Genomic DNA, 15505 nt, shown 5'->3' with positions numbered 1-15505 from the left:
ATGGTTTAACAAGACCACTGGTTTCAAGAAGGGCAAGGGCTAGAAGAGAAACTTCAAGGATGGCAAACCAGTTGCCGCTCCAGTGAAGGAACCCAAGGTTGAACCCAAACCCGAGACTAAGTGCTTCTATTGTAAGGGGAACGGTCACTGGTAGCGGAATTACCCCAAATGCATGGTAGATAAGAAGGCTGGCAACTTCAACAAAATTTATACGTGTTATTAATGTGTATCTCACTAGTACTCCTGGTAGCACCTGGGTATTGGATACTGGTTCAGTTACTATTATTGGTGACTTGAAGCAAAAAGCTACGGACTAAACGGAGACTGGCCGAGGGCGAGGTGACGATGTGTGCTGGAAGTGTTTCCAAAGTTGATGAGTTCACCATCGCACACTCCTTCTGCCTTCTGGATTAGTATTGAACCTAGATAAATGTTATCAGGTGTCTACGTTGAGCATGAATATGAATAGATCATGTTCATTGCAATATGGTTATTCATTTAAGTTAGGGAATAATGGCTATTCTAATTACATGAATAATACCTTTCATGGTCATGCACCCTATGTGAATGGTTCATTGAATCTCGGTCATGGTAATACACATGTTCACGCCAAAAGATGTAGAGTTAATAATGATAGTACCACTTTCTTGTGGCACTGTCGCTTAGGTCATATTGGCGTAAGATGCATGATGAAACTCCATATCGATGGATGTTTGGAGTCACTTGATTTTGAATCACTTGACACATGCGAGCCATGCCTCATGGGCAGGATGACTAAAACCCCGTTTTCAGGTACAATGAAACGGGCAAGTGACTTGTTGGAAATCATGCATGCTGATGCGTGTGATCCAATGAGAATTAGAGCGTGCGGTGGATATCGCTATTTTCTCATCTTCACTGACGATTTGAGTAGATATAGGTATATTTACTTAATGAAGCACAAGTCTGAAACGTTTGAAAAGTTCAAGCGATTTTAGAGTGAAGTTAAGAATCATCATAATAAGAAGATAAAATTCCTACGATCTGATCAATGAGAATATCTGAGTTATGAGTTTGGCAAACACTTAAGACATTGTGGAATTGTTTCACAGTTGAAGCCACCTGGAACACCACTGGGTTATGGTGTGTCCGGACATCGTAATCGAACCTTATGAGATATGGTGCGATCTATGATGTCTCTTACCAATCTACCATTTTCATTTTGAGGTTATGCGTTAGAGACAGCTGCATTCACTTTAGATAGGACACCATCTAAGTCTGTTGAGACGACATCATAAGAACATTGGTTTGGCAAGAAACCAAAGTTGTTGTTTCTTAATGTTTGGGGCTGCGATGCTTAAGGCTTCAGCCAGAGAAGCTCGAACCCAAAGCGGACAAACACATCTTCATAGGATACCCAAAGGTGACAGTAGGGTATACCTTCTATCTCAGATCCGAGGGCAAATTGTTTGTCGCTAAGAACGGGTCCTTTCTCGAGAAGGAGTTTCTCTCGAAAGAATTGAGTGGGAGGAAGATAGAACTTGATGAGGTTGTCGAACCTTTGTTTCAACCAGAGAGTGATGCAACATAGAAAGATGTTCTCTGTGGCGCCTACGTCTGATGAAGAGGAAGTTAATGATAGTGATCATGAAGCTTGGATCAAGTTGCTATCGAACCTCGTAGGTCGACAAGGATATGTACTACTCCTGAGTGGTATGGTAATCCTGTCTTAAATATCATGTTGCTGGACAACAATGAACCTATGAACTATGCAGAAGCGATGGTGGGCCCGTATTCCGACAAATGGTTAGAAGCCATGAAATCCGAGATAGGATCCATGTATCAGAACAAAGTATGGACTTTGGTGGACTTGCCCGATGATCGGCAAGCCATTGACATAAATGGATCTTTAAGAAGAAGACGGATGTGAGCGGTAATGTTACCGTCTATGAAGCTCGACTTGTGGGAAAGAGTCTTTTCACAAGTTCAAGGAGTTGACTACGATGAGAATTTCTCACCCGTAGTGATGCTTAAGTCCGTCGGAATCATGATAGCATTAGCTGTATTTTTCGATTATGAAATCTTACAGATGGATGTCAAAACAAGTTTTCTTACCAGTTTTCGTAAGAAAAGTTGTATGTGATACAATAAAAGGTTTTGACGATCCTAAGGATGCTAAAAGGTATGCTGGCTCCAGCGATCCTTCTATGGACTAGAGCAAGCATCTCGGAATCGGAATATATGCTTTGATGGAGTGATCAAAGCTTTTAGGTTTATACAATGTTTGCTAGAAACTTGTATTTACAAGAAAGTGAGTGGGAGCACTACAACATTTCTGATAAGTATATGTGGATGACATATTGTTGATCCGAAATAATGTAGAATTTCTGGAAAGCATAAATGGTTGTTTGAAGAGTATTTTTTTCAAAGGAAGACCTGGATAAAGCTGCTTACATACTAGGCATCAAGATCTATAGAGATAGATCAAGACGCCTAATGATACTTTCAAAGAACGCACACCTTGACATGTTTTTGAAGGAGTTCAAAATAGATCAGTCAAAGAAGGGGTTCTTACCTGAGTTGTAAGGTGTGAAGTTGAGTAAGACTCAAAGCTTGACCACGACAGAAGAAAGAGGAAGGATGAAGGTCGTCCCCTATGCTCTTGTCATAGGCTCTATACGGTATGCCATGCTGAGTACCGCACCTGATGTGTGCCTTGCCACATGTCTGGCAAGAGGGTACAAAGGTGATCTAGGAGTAGATCACCAGATAGCGGTCAAAATTATCCTTAGAGGAATAAGGAAATGTTTCTCGGTTATGGAGGTGATAAAGAGTTCAACATAAAGGGTTACGTCGATGCAAGCTTAACACCTATCCGGATAGCTCTGAGTAGAGATACCGGATACGTATCATGGAGCAACAATTTGGAATAGCTCTAAGTGGAACGTGGTAGCAACACCTACGATATAAAGTTTTGCGAAATACATAGGGATCTGAATATGGCAAGACCCGTTGACTACAACCTCTCTCACAAGCATAACATGATCAAACCCAGAACTCTTTGAGTGTTTATCACATAGTGATGTGAACTAGATCATTGAGTCTAGTAGACTCTTGGATATTGGTCACATGGCGATGTGACCTGTGAGTGTTAATCACATGGCGATGTGAACTAGATTATTGACTCTAGTGCAAGTGGGAGACTGTTGGAAATATGCCCTAGAGGCAATAATAAATTGGTTATTATCATATTTCCTTGTTCATGATAATCATTTATTATCCATGCTAGAATTGTATTGATAGGAAACTCAGATACATGTGTGGATACATAGACAACACCATGTCCCTAGTAAGCCACTAGTTGACTAGCTCATTGATCAATAGATGGTTACGGTTTCCTGACCATGGACATTGGATGTCGTTGATAACGGGATCACATCATTAGGAGAATGATGTGATGGACGAGACCCAATCCTAAGCCTAGCACAAAGATCATGTAGTTCGTATGCTAAAGCTTTTCTAATGTCAAGTATCATTTCCTTAAACCATGAGATTGTGCAACTCCCGGATACCGTAGAAGTGCTTTGGGTGTGCCAAACGTCACAACGTAACTGGGTGGCTATAAGGGTACACTACAGGTATCTCCGAAAGTGTCTGTTGGGTTGGCACGAATTGAGACTGGGATTTGTCACTCCGTGTAAACAGAGAGGTATCTCTGGGCCCACTCGGTAGGACATCATCATAATGTGCACAATGTGATCAAGGAGTTGATCACGGGATGATGTGTTACGGAACGAGTAAAGAGACTTGCCGGTAACGAGATTGAACAAGGTATCGGGATACCGACGATCGAATCTCGGGCAAGTATCGTACCGATGGACAAAGGGAATTGTATACGGGATTGATTAAATCCTTGACATCGTGGTTCATCCGATGAGATCATCGTGGAACATGTGGGAGCCAACATGGGTATCCAGATCCCGCTGTTGGTTATTGACCGGAGAGTTGTCTCGGCCATGTCTGCATGACTCCCGAACCCGTAAGGTATACACACTTAAGGTTCGATGATGCTAGGGTTATAGGGAATAGATATACGTGGTTACCGAATGTTGTTCGGAGTCCCGGATGAGATCCCGGACATCACGAGGAGTTCCGGAATGGTCCGGAGGTAAAGATTTATATATGGGAAGTCCTGTTTTGGTCACCGGAAAAGTTTTGGGTGCTATCGGTAACGTACCAGGACCACCGAGAGGGTCCCGAGGGTCCACCAGGTGGGGCTACCTGCCCCAGAGGGTTTCGTGGGCAAAGTGTGAGAGGGGACCAGCCCCAGGTGGGCTGGTGCGCCCCCCACTAGGGCCCAAGGCGAAGAAAGAAGGGAAAAGGGGGAAACCCTAGGCTCAGATGGGCCTAAGGCCCACCTAGTGGTGCGCCCCCCTCTCTCCCCCCTTGGCCGCCCCCTAGATGGGATCTAGGGCTGGCCGCCACCCCTAGGGGTGGAAACCTAGGTGGGGGCGCAGCCCCTCCCTTTCCCCTATATATAGTGGGGGTTTTGGGCTGCCATACACACGAGAACATCTCCTTCTTGGCGCAGCCCTACCCCTCTCCCTCCTCGTCTCTTGTGGTGCTTGGCGAAGCCCTGTAGGAGTACCACGCTCCTCCACCACCACCACGCCGTCGTGCTGCTGCTGGATGGAGTCTTCCCCAACCTCTCCTTCTCCCCTTGCTGGATCAAGGCGTAGGAGACGTCACCGGGCTGTACATGTGTTGAACGCGGAGGTGCCGTCCGTTCGGCACTAGGATCATCGGTGATTTGGATCACGACGAGTACGACTCCATCAACCCCGTTCACTTGAACGCTTCTGCTTAGCGATCTACAAGGGTATGTAGATGCACTCTCGTTCCCCTCGTTGCTAGATTACTCCATAGATTGATCTTGGTGATGCGTAGAAAATTTTGAATTTCTGCTATGTTCCCCAACACTCGGGGCCTTTTCCGGAGCTCCGCCGGAGGGGGCATTGATCATGGAGGGCCTCTACATCAACTCCATGGCCTCTCCGGTGATGTGTGAGTAGTTTAGTTCAGACCTACGGGTCCATAGTTATTAGCTAGGTGGCTTCTTCTCTCTCTTTGTATCTTAATACAAAGTTCTCCTCGATTCTCTTGGAGATCTATTCGATGTAATCTTCTTTTGCGGTGTGTTTGTCGAGATCCGATGAATTGTGGGTTTATGATCCAGATTATCCACGAACAATATTTGATTCTCATCTGAATTCTTTTATGTATGATTGGTTTATCTTTGCAAGTCTCTTCGAATTATCAGTTCAGTTTGGCCTACTAGATTGATCTTTCTTGCAATGGGAGAAGTGCTTAGCTTTGGGTTCAATCTTGCGGTGCTCGATCCCCGTGACAGAAAGGGAACCAACACGTATTGTATTGTTGCCATCAAGGATAAAAAGATGGGGTTTATATCATATTGCATGAGTTTTTCCCTCTACATCATGTCAACTTCCTTAAAGCATTACTCTGTTCTTATGAACTTAATACTCTAGATGCATGCTGGATAGCGGTCGATGTGTGGAGTAATAGTAGTAGATGCAGGCGGGAGTCAGTCTACTTGTCTCGGACGTGATGCGTATATACATGATCATACCTAGATATTCTCATAACTATGCTCAATTCTATCAATTGCTCGACAGAAATTCGTTTACCCATCGTAATACTTATGCTCTTGAGAGAAGCCACTAGTGAAACCTATGGCCCCCGGGTCTATCTTCCATCATATTAATCTTCCAATACTTACTTATTTACTTTGCCATTTATTTTCCTTTGCATCTTTATCATAAAAATACCAAAAAAAATTATCTTATCATATCTATCAGATCTCACTCTCGTAAGAGACCGTGAAGGGCTTGACAACCCCTTTATCGCGTTGGTTGCGAGGTTCTTATTTGTTTGTGTAGGTGCGTGGGACTTGAGCGTGATCTCCTACTGGATTGATACCTTGGTTCTCAAAAACTGAGGGAAATACTTACGCTACTTTGCTGCATCACCCTTTCCTCTTCAAGGGAAAACCAACGCAGTGCTTAAGAGGTAGCAGCCGACCGATTACATCTTCATGAAATCTCTCAACAAATGTGTCGTGATCATCATCGGGATTCTGAGCTCTTCTAGGATATCAATTGAGTTCGTGATGAGAAATACCATCCTTGCCCTCGATGATTTGTGTTATCATCGACCACTTTATTGACTTCCCTTCAACACAAACTTGTTCATGTTTTGTGTTGTAACTTGATTTCCTTGCTTTCCAGCATCTGTTCTTCTTCTACCTTGGAGTGTTACCTTCCTTTATGTCAAGAATGTTGTTAGAATTTCACCACCTCTTAAGAATTCTTGATATAGTAATACTTCTTGCCATCTATGTTCATATCTTGGTCCCCGTGTTGTTTCTAACCGGAAAACCGACAATTGAACTATGACATGCGAATTCAAAACTCCTAGTGACCCTATTGCTTTGAAGTTAATGGTCAATAGTTCATTTTTAGACTACTGGTTACTGAATCACCATTCTAACATTGATCATGCTACCTAAGCTCATATTTCGGGTGCACCTTTCAACCAATGTTTGCTCGTGGATGTTCTCCTCGAGCATACATCACTATATCATTTGATTTGACAAATTTATCTCCTTGTTCACATAATTGTGGAAATCCATCCTTTTGGAAATCTCAATGAATTGTCGCTAAGTCCATCAGCCACCTCCTCACCCTCTCCTCGATTTAATGATGAACTCTTGTTTCAGAACTCGCTTCCATAGTTCACTTTCTGAGAATCTTACAATGTCATCTCATCAATTTGTGTCACACCTTTTTCTTCTCAGGCATCCTGAGTCTGAGGTATCCTGACACCTATTAGATCTGACTCTCGGTCAGATATGATGGTTGGAACATATTTCCAAGAGTTATAACATTGGTCTTTGACCCGATAAGGTGATATCATGCCTAGCACACCTGGCCGGAGGACCTATTGTTATATTTCGTCCTTTTTAGCAAGGTTAGCAATTCTTCCATGAGGAAATTGTAAGACTTATTCCATGAGTTGTTCCTGATGGATCCTTTCTGTATCCAAAGTCTGATCTTTGCTTAAAGACCATGCCAATGCTATCTCGAAGCATGTCTATGGTATTCCGATTTTCAATAAGAACATTTCAACCACAATGCTAAATTTTCTTTATCAATTATTCAAACACTGGTGTTTGGGTAATGTCATGAAATTCCTCTCCCCTTACCTAAATGGTTATCTATTTCTATCATGTCATGGATATCATGCTCTGTTTGTTGTTGGGAAGGATATACCCCAGAAATATGTGTTTAAACACATTTTCCTTTCCATTATTTTGTTTAATTTGATAATCATATTATCCCTTTCATTGTTTGGTTTAACCTTTCTTGAGGTCTATATGATCTAAGCAGTAATATTCTCCTACTTATGTAAACACCTCGATGTACAATTCTGTTAGCGAGACCTTGTTAGTATTGTTGAAAACATTCTGGTGACCACCGATGGACGAGAACCTTGCCTACGGGTCCGCCTCGTTCAACGAGCAGGAAAATGGTTCTCTTCGTCCCTCGCCCTTGGTACCGACGTTGTTGCCGACATAACTGATAGACTACCCTCTAACATATCTTGTTATCATGATCGAGCAAGATGTCACCGCTCCTTCTACCTTTAACCCGTATGGAGGGCCCATAACCCACAGTTCCACAGGAACGAAACCTGACTCTCCTGTACACCCCCGGTTTCCAAAGTTATTCCTCGCGCGTGGCCTCATATATTATTCACGGGCCACCTTCCTAGTGATCTATTCTGGTAACAGACGCAATACTCAATCTCGTTGCTTTGGCCCCTTTTCGCACGTTGCTTCAGACATCGAACGATTGCCTATCCGTTTGAAACTACTCATGGTACCTTCTTACTGTGCTCTCGATATCTTCTTAAGTTTCAATTCAAGAGATACTTATGCTTCTTCCCATGAGTTAACCTTCCGATGCTCAATCTTGTTAGAACCCGTCCTTATAGAGTTTTCCCCCTCTTACCATTTTGTAACTACGGTGAAGATCCTGGAGGAAGAACGACAACTTCATCATGATGCATTGATGCAGAGAAATGAAGACATGAACGTAGTGGATCAACCTCTTTGAGAAGAGCAACCAAGACCGAGAAGGATCCGTTAGAATTATGTGATCACAACTTTCCCCCTTACTTCCCCTCTTAAATCTCGGGACGAGATTGCTTGTAGTGGAGGAGATTTCTAACACCGTGGTACTTATCTACAGTAGTCACACTCTAATGGTGCCACGTCATTGTAATTAATTTTGCTAAACCTCACTTTGATCCAATCCGAGTTCAAATCCAAAGTTTAAATTAAAGTCATACATAATATTTATTCAAACATGGAAACTAAAATGTTCGTAGGTTGCAAATATTCGCTAACTAAATTACATGCATTAACCAACATATTTGGAAGTATTAAAATACATTAAAATATCAAAACAGTACCAACAACATTTAAATTAACCATTTGAAAATAAAAAAATATATTTAAACTAATTAAAAATATTTGGAACTGGTTGTACTAGCCCATTACAAAGTTTAGTATTTATGTAACGAGTCCTATATTTTACAAAAGTCATTTATTGGCTCTACTTAACGGAAAACAAAAAATAATTTGAAGAAACAGAAAAATAAAGCCATAAAAAGAAAAGGAACCTATTCTACTATGAACTTTGGCCCATCTAGTAAAAGTAACCGGCCTAGCCCACCTCCACCTCTCCTTCCACCTTCTGCTACAGGAGGCACGGGAGCCGTGGCGGCCATCCCGCCGGCCATGGCCACGTGCCGGCCATCGGTGCTCCCACTGCCGCCTATATGAGCACGCCACTCCTTCCCAAACCCTGGGCCCGTTTCTTCCCCTCCGATGCTTGCCCCCCCTGTTTTCTTCATGCCCGAAACACCATGGACGCGCCGCCGTCGCTCACACGGCCATCGCCTCCCCCGCGCTGCACCACCGTGTCCCGGGGGACCAACGTCATCTCCTACGCCGTCTACAACACCGACTCGACGCCGAGGAGCCTCACAACGACGGGATCGAGGTCGTCTTCAACCTTGGTGCCGCCACTGTCCGTTGTTCGATCCGCGACCGATGATGCATCCCCGGCCTCCACGAGACCTCCTCGAGCTCCGCAGTGAGCTTCCGGTCCTATATGACCTCCTTCCTCTCTTCCTCGCATCCCCTAGCTTCGATTCCGGTTAGCACCGGCTGTCACCGCCGCGGCAAGTCATCGTAGCCGTCGTTTTGGTTCGCCTCAACTCACACCCGTGGCGTGGTTGGATGCAGCGCATCACACTGGTTCTATAGGACCTCGCGCCGCTCCGTTTAGCCGCCCGTAGCTCACTCCGGCACCCGCTGCAGCCGTCGCGCCCTACTCCCCTCGAACGCGTGCGCCCCCAGCCGCCTGCTGCCGTCGCTAGTTGCGCTGCTGTTGTGCCGCTGGTACTCTGTACTGCTGTTGCTTTGCTGGTACTCTTGCCACTGCTGTTGCTTCGTGCTGGGCACTGGCCGCCGTTCCTGCCGCTTGCTGTCGGTGCCACTGGCGCCTGCTGCCGATGCTCCACTGCTGCTCTACACTTCTGCTATCGCTGTTTGCTGCTGCTTACTACCAGTGCTGCCACTGGTCTGATGCTGCTCCCTCCCGGTGTTGATGCTGGCCATGGCATGGCCGTGAGCTAGATGTGTGTGTTGTGTGTGTATGTGTGGTAGGTGTGCGTTCTGTGTGTGTGTGGTAGGTGTGCGTGTTGGGTATGTGAGTGTAGGGTCGGCCCCTTTTAGTTAGGCACTAACTAAAACTAGTGCTAACAACCCCACCCACGCAAACAAGTAATTAGTTTATTTTAAACAACCTGCCAAACAAATGGCCCTATGACACAGGGCCCCACTGTCTAGTTTTGACCAGTCAACCCAGTCAATGTTGACTGTTGAGCTTGCTGACTCTGCACCTATCTGGCCTACTGTCATACACTCTGGCTGGATAGACTCTAGGTGACAGAGGAATATTCTGTTTTAATTTGAATTTATAACAATTTCAGAAATTTTTTAGAACTTTGAGAAATTATATAAAAAAAATCTATAACTCGAATGAAAATAATTTATATGTGAAAAATGATCAGAAAAATATGACGAATTCAAATATTGATCCGTTCATCTGCCACGTGCCTCTAGCATAGCAACAATCCACCTCCGGTTTGTTTGTCCGAAAACGCAAAACACCGGGGATACTTTCCCGGATGTATCCCCCTTCACTGGTATCACCTGTCCCTATGTTAGGTCACCCCTAGCACAACGTATTGCCGCATCTTGCTTTGTGTTACATTTGATTGCTCTATTATTTATTATGTTCCCCCTCCATTACTTATTTCCGGTAGACTCCGAGACTACTACCGGTACCTCTATGATCGACTACATCGATGACGACCCTTCCTTGCCAGAGCAACCAGGCAAGCCCTCCCTTGATCACCAGATATCGCCTACTCTTCTCTCTACTGCTTGCATTAGAGTAGTGTAGCATGTTACTGCTTTCCGTTAATCCTATTCTGATGCATAGCCTGTCCTTGCTACTACTGTTGTTACCTTAACCTGCAATCCTAAATGCTTAGTATAGGATGCTAGTATTCCATCAATGGCCCTACATTCTTGTCCGTCTGTTGTGCTATATTATCGGGCCGTGATCACTCGGGAGGTGATCACGGATATATACTTATATACATAATATATGATACCTGTGGTGACTAAAGTCGGGTCGGCTCATAGAGTACCCGCAAGTGATTCTGATGAGGGGGCTGAAAGGACATGTGGTTCCATCTCGGTAGAGGTGGGCCTGGGTTTCCGACGGACCCCGACTGTTACTTTGTGGCGGAGCGACAGGGCAGGTTGAGACCACCTAGGAGAGAGGTGGGCCTGGCCCTGGTCGGTGTCCGCGGTTACTTCAAAATAACACGCTTAACGAGATCTTGGTATTTGATCTGAGTCTGGCCACTGGCCTATACGCACTAACCAACTACGCGGGAATAGTTATGGGCACTCGAAGTCGTGGTATCAGCCAAAGCCTTCGTGACGTCAGCGACTGAGCAGCATGCGCCGGATTGGACCGTAAGCCTGCTCTTGTATTAAGGGGACTAGGTCTGCTTCCGGTCGCCCTCGCAACGTGCAGGTGTGCAATGGGCGATGGGCCCAAACCCCTGCGCCATAGGATTTAGACTGGCGTGCTGACCTCTCTATTGTGCCTAGGTGGGGCTGCGACGTGTTGATCTTCTGAGGCCGGGCATGATCTAGGAAAGTGTGTCCGGCCAGAGGGGATCGAGCGTGTTGGGAAATGTGGTGCACCCCTGCAGGGAAGTTTATCTATTCGAATAGCCGTGTCCCTCGGTAAAAGGACGACCTGGAGTTGTACCTTGACCTTATGCCAACTAGAACCGGATACTTAATAAAAGACACCCTTCCAAGTGCCAGATACAACCCGGTGACCGCTCTCTCACAGGGCGGCGAGGAGAGGATAACCGGGTAGGATTATGCTATGCGATGATACTTGGTGAACTTACCATCTACTCTCTTCTACATGCTTCAAGATGGAGGCGAGCAGAAGCGTAGTCTTCGATAGGACTAGCTATCCCCCTCTTATTCTGGCATTCTGCAGTTCAGTCCACATATACCACCCCTTTCATTGATACCAATGCATATGTAGTATAGATCCTTGCTTGCGAGTACTTTGGATGAGTACTCACGGTTGCTTTGTACTTCTTTTTCCCCTTCCCCGGTTATTGCGATCATACGATGGAGTCCAGGAGCCAGAGGATACCGAGAATGATTCTACATGGAGTTCGGCTTCGAGGAGTAGTTAGGAGGTCCCAGGCAGGAGGCCTCGCCTTTTTGATCATTGCTACTTTTGTGCTAGCCTTCTTAAGGAAAACTTGTTTAACTTATGTATGTACTCAGATATTGTTACTTCCGTTGGCTCGTTTGTATTCGAGCTGATGTATTCGAGCCCTCGAGGCCCCTGGCTTGTAATATAAAGCTTGTATTATTTTAATTGGTGTCTAGAGTTTTGTTGTGATATCTTCCCATGAGTCCTTGATCTTGATCGTACACATTTTCGTGTATGATTAGTGTACAGTCAAATCGGGGGCATCACAAAAATGGTGGATTCATCACTAAATAAAGTCATGACCTCTCCAAATCCACTTTCATCATTATAATCATCATAAATAGGAGGCACGCAATCATTATAACAAATTTTCACATCAAATCATGGGGGACTAAAAATATCATCTTCATCAAACATAGCATCCCCAAGCATATGGCTTTGCATATCATTAGCATCATGGATATTCAAAGAATTCATACTAACAACATTGCAATCATGCTCATCATTTATACCAAACATTCCATTGAATTCTTCTTCTATCAATTGAGCACAATTTTCCTTTCCATCATTTTCACGAAAGAACTTATAAAGATGAATAATATGATGCAACCTAAATTACATTTTTTGTAATTTTCTTTTACGAACCAAACTAGTGATAAAACAGGAAACAAAAAGATTCAGTTGCAAGATCTAAATATATACCTTCAAGCACTCACCTCCCCGGCAACGGCGCCAGAAAAGAGCTTGATGTCTACTACACAACTCTATTCTTGTAGATTCGTGTTGGGCCTCCAAGCGCGGAGTTTTATAGGCTAGTAGCAATTTTCCCTCACGTGGATGACCTAAGGTTTATCAATCTGTGGGAGGCGTAGGATGAAGATGGTCTCTCTCAAACAACCCTGCAACCAAATACAAGAAATCTCTTGCGTCCCCAACACACCTAATACAATGGCAAATTGTATATGTGCATTAGTTCGGCGAAGTGATGGTGATAAAAAATGTAATACGGATGGTATAAATATATTTTATAATCTGAATAAATAAAAATAGCAAGGTAGCAAATAGTAAACGGGCACAAAAACAGTATTGCAATGCTTGAAAATGAGGCCTAGGGTCCGTACTTTAGCTAGTGCAATCTCTCAACAATGCTAATATAATTGGATCATATAACCATCCCTTAACATGCAACGAAGAATCACTTCAAAGTTCCGATCTAGCAGAGAACATAAGAAGAAACCATTTGTAGGGTACTAAACCACCTCGAAGCTATTCTTTCCGATCAATCTATCCAAGAGTTCATACTAAAATAACACCAAATAATTTCAGATTCATAATACTCAATCCAACACAAAGAACCTCAAAGAGTGCCCCAAGATTTCTACCGGAGAAACAAAAGACGAGAACGTGCATCAACCCCTATGCATAGATTACCCCAATGTCACCACGGGAATCCGCGAGTTGAGTGCCAAAACACATATCAAGTGAATCAATATGATACACCATTGTCACCACGAGTATTCATATGGAAGACATATATCAAGTGCTCTCAAATCCATAAAAGTATTCAACCCGATAACAACGAAATCTCAAAGGGAAAAACTCAATTCATCACAACAAGATAGAGTGGGGAAAATGCCATATGATCCGACTATATTAACAAAGCTCGCGATACATCAAGATCGTGACATCTCAAGAACACGAGAGAGAGAGAGAGAGATTAAACACATAGCTACTGGTACAAACCCTCAGCCCCAAGGGTGGACTACTCCCTCCTCATCGTGGTGGCCGTCGGGATGATGAAGATGGCCACCGGTGATGATTTCTCCCTCCGGCGGAGTGCTGGAATGAAGAGGCTTGCGGTGGTGGAACTTCTAATCTAGGGTTACCCCGAGGGTTTTTGGAATATTTGACTATTTATAGGGCAAAGAGGTCGTGCGGGAGGCCACCGAGGTGGGCACAACCCATCTGTGTGTGCATGGGCCTCCAGGCGTGCCCTGGTGGGTTGTGCCCCCCTCGGGGCACCCCCCAGGTGCTGCTCTAGCCCACTGGTGGTCTTCTCATCCATAAAAAATCCACAAAAAGTTTCACGGTGTTTGGACTCCGTTTGATATTGATTTCATGTGATGTAAAAAACAAGCAAAAAACAACAACTGGCACCGGGCGCTGGGTCAATAGGTTAGTCCCAAAAAATGATATAAAGGTACTATAAAATGATTGTAAAACATCCAAGAATGATAATATAACAGCATGAATACTTCATAAATTATAGATACGTTGGAGACGTTTGAGGTGGCTATGTCATTCAATTTAGTAAGATGCGCCACAATAGTTTCAGATTCATAACCATGGAAAGGGTCAGACTCAACCAAAGTGATTAACTCATGATCGACAGAGAAATCATAATCCTTATCAATAACAAAGATAGGTGAAGTAGCAAACTTAGGATCATATTGCATTCTAGCGTTCATAGATTTTTTTTCAACTTGATAGGAAGCTTCTTAAGACCCTCTCTATCTTTACAAGCAGGAAAGCCCCTAGCTACCTCTCCATCCATAAAATAACCCTCAGGTATAACAGGAAGTTCATATCTAGGAGAGCTAGGTCTAATAGGTGTTTCAAAGTGTTCAGTTTTAATAATTTCATCAGTTTCAGAAATATCATCAGTTTCAGCATTCTCAATATCTTTAGCTCTAGCAAGTTGTTCATCAAGAAATTCACCTAGTGGCACAGTCTTACCAAGAAAAGTAGTAGTATCATCATAAGCATCATGCATAACAGAAGTAGCATCATCTATAACTTGCGACATATCAGAATTAATAGCAGGTGTAGGTGCCGCAAGCTTAGTCAAAACAGAAGATGAACCAAGTGCAGGGCTAGATGGCAGTTCCTTACCTCCCCCTCCTAGTAGAGGGAAAAATCTTGGTTCTGGTATCATAAATCCCAAGTGACTCGGCAAATAGAGCTATGCTCCCCGGCAACGGCGCTAGAAAAAGGTCTTGATAACCCACAAGTATAGGGGATCGCAATAGTTTTTGAGGGTAGAGTATTCAACCCAAATTTATTGATTCGACACAAGGGGAGCCAAAGAATATTCGCGAGTATTAGTAGTTGAGTTGTCAATTCAATCACACCCAAAAGACTTAATATCTACAACAAAGTATTTAGTAGCAAAGTGGTATGGAAGTAACGGTAACAGTGGAAAAAGTAACAGTAGGAGTTTGTAGTGATTGTAACAGCAGTAGCAACGAAAGTAACTTAGCAAAGTTCGATATGTGAAAATCTCGTAGGCATTGGATCAGCAATGATAATTGTGTTGGATGATATTCATCGTGTAGCAGTCATAACCTAGTGTCACACAGAACTAGCTCCAATTCATCAATATAATGTAGGCATGTATTCCATATATAGTGATACATGCTTATGGAAAAGAACTTGCATGACATCTTTTGTCCTACCCTCCCGTGGCAGCGGGGTCCTAATGGAAACTAAGGGATAGTAAGACCTCCTTTTAATAGAGAACCGGAACAAAGCATTAGCACTTACTGAATACA

The 15505-nt window shown here is 43.8% G+C and overlaps 1 long non-coding RNA gene across 1 annotated transcript; it reads left to right on the top strand.

Moving 5' to 3' along the window:
- The first annotated feature begins 8607 nt into the window (after window positions 1-8607).
- On the top strand, window positions 8608-12137 carry LOC147959426 (uncharacterized). Its single transcript, XR_015611707.1, has 3 exons — window positions 8608-9221; window positions 10459-10530; window positions 11875-12137. It is a non-coding gene; the product is annotated as an uncharacterized LOC147959426 (long non-coding RNA).
- Window positions 12138-15505: the final 3368 nt, after the last annotated feature.

The sequence above is a fragment of the Triticum urartu genome, chromosome 7A (genome assembly GCF_056163025.1).
Source record: "Triticum urartu cultivar PI428250 chromosome 7A, HENAU_Tu73, whole genome shotgun sequence".
Classification (NCBI taxonomy): domain Eukaryota; kingdom Viridiplantae; phylum Streptophyta; class Magnoliopsida; order Poales; family Poaceae; genus Triticum; species Triticum urartu.
The sequence above is the reverse complement of the archived record's forward strand: the minus strand, read 5'-3'. Positions and strand labels throughout refer to the sequence as shown.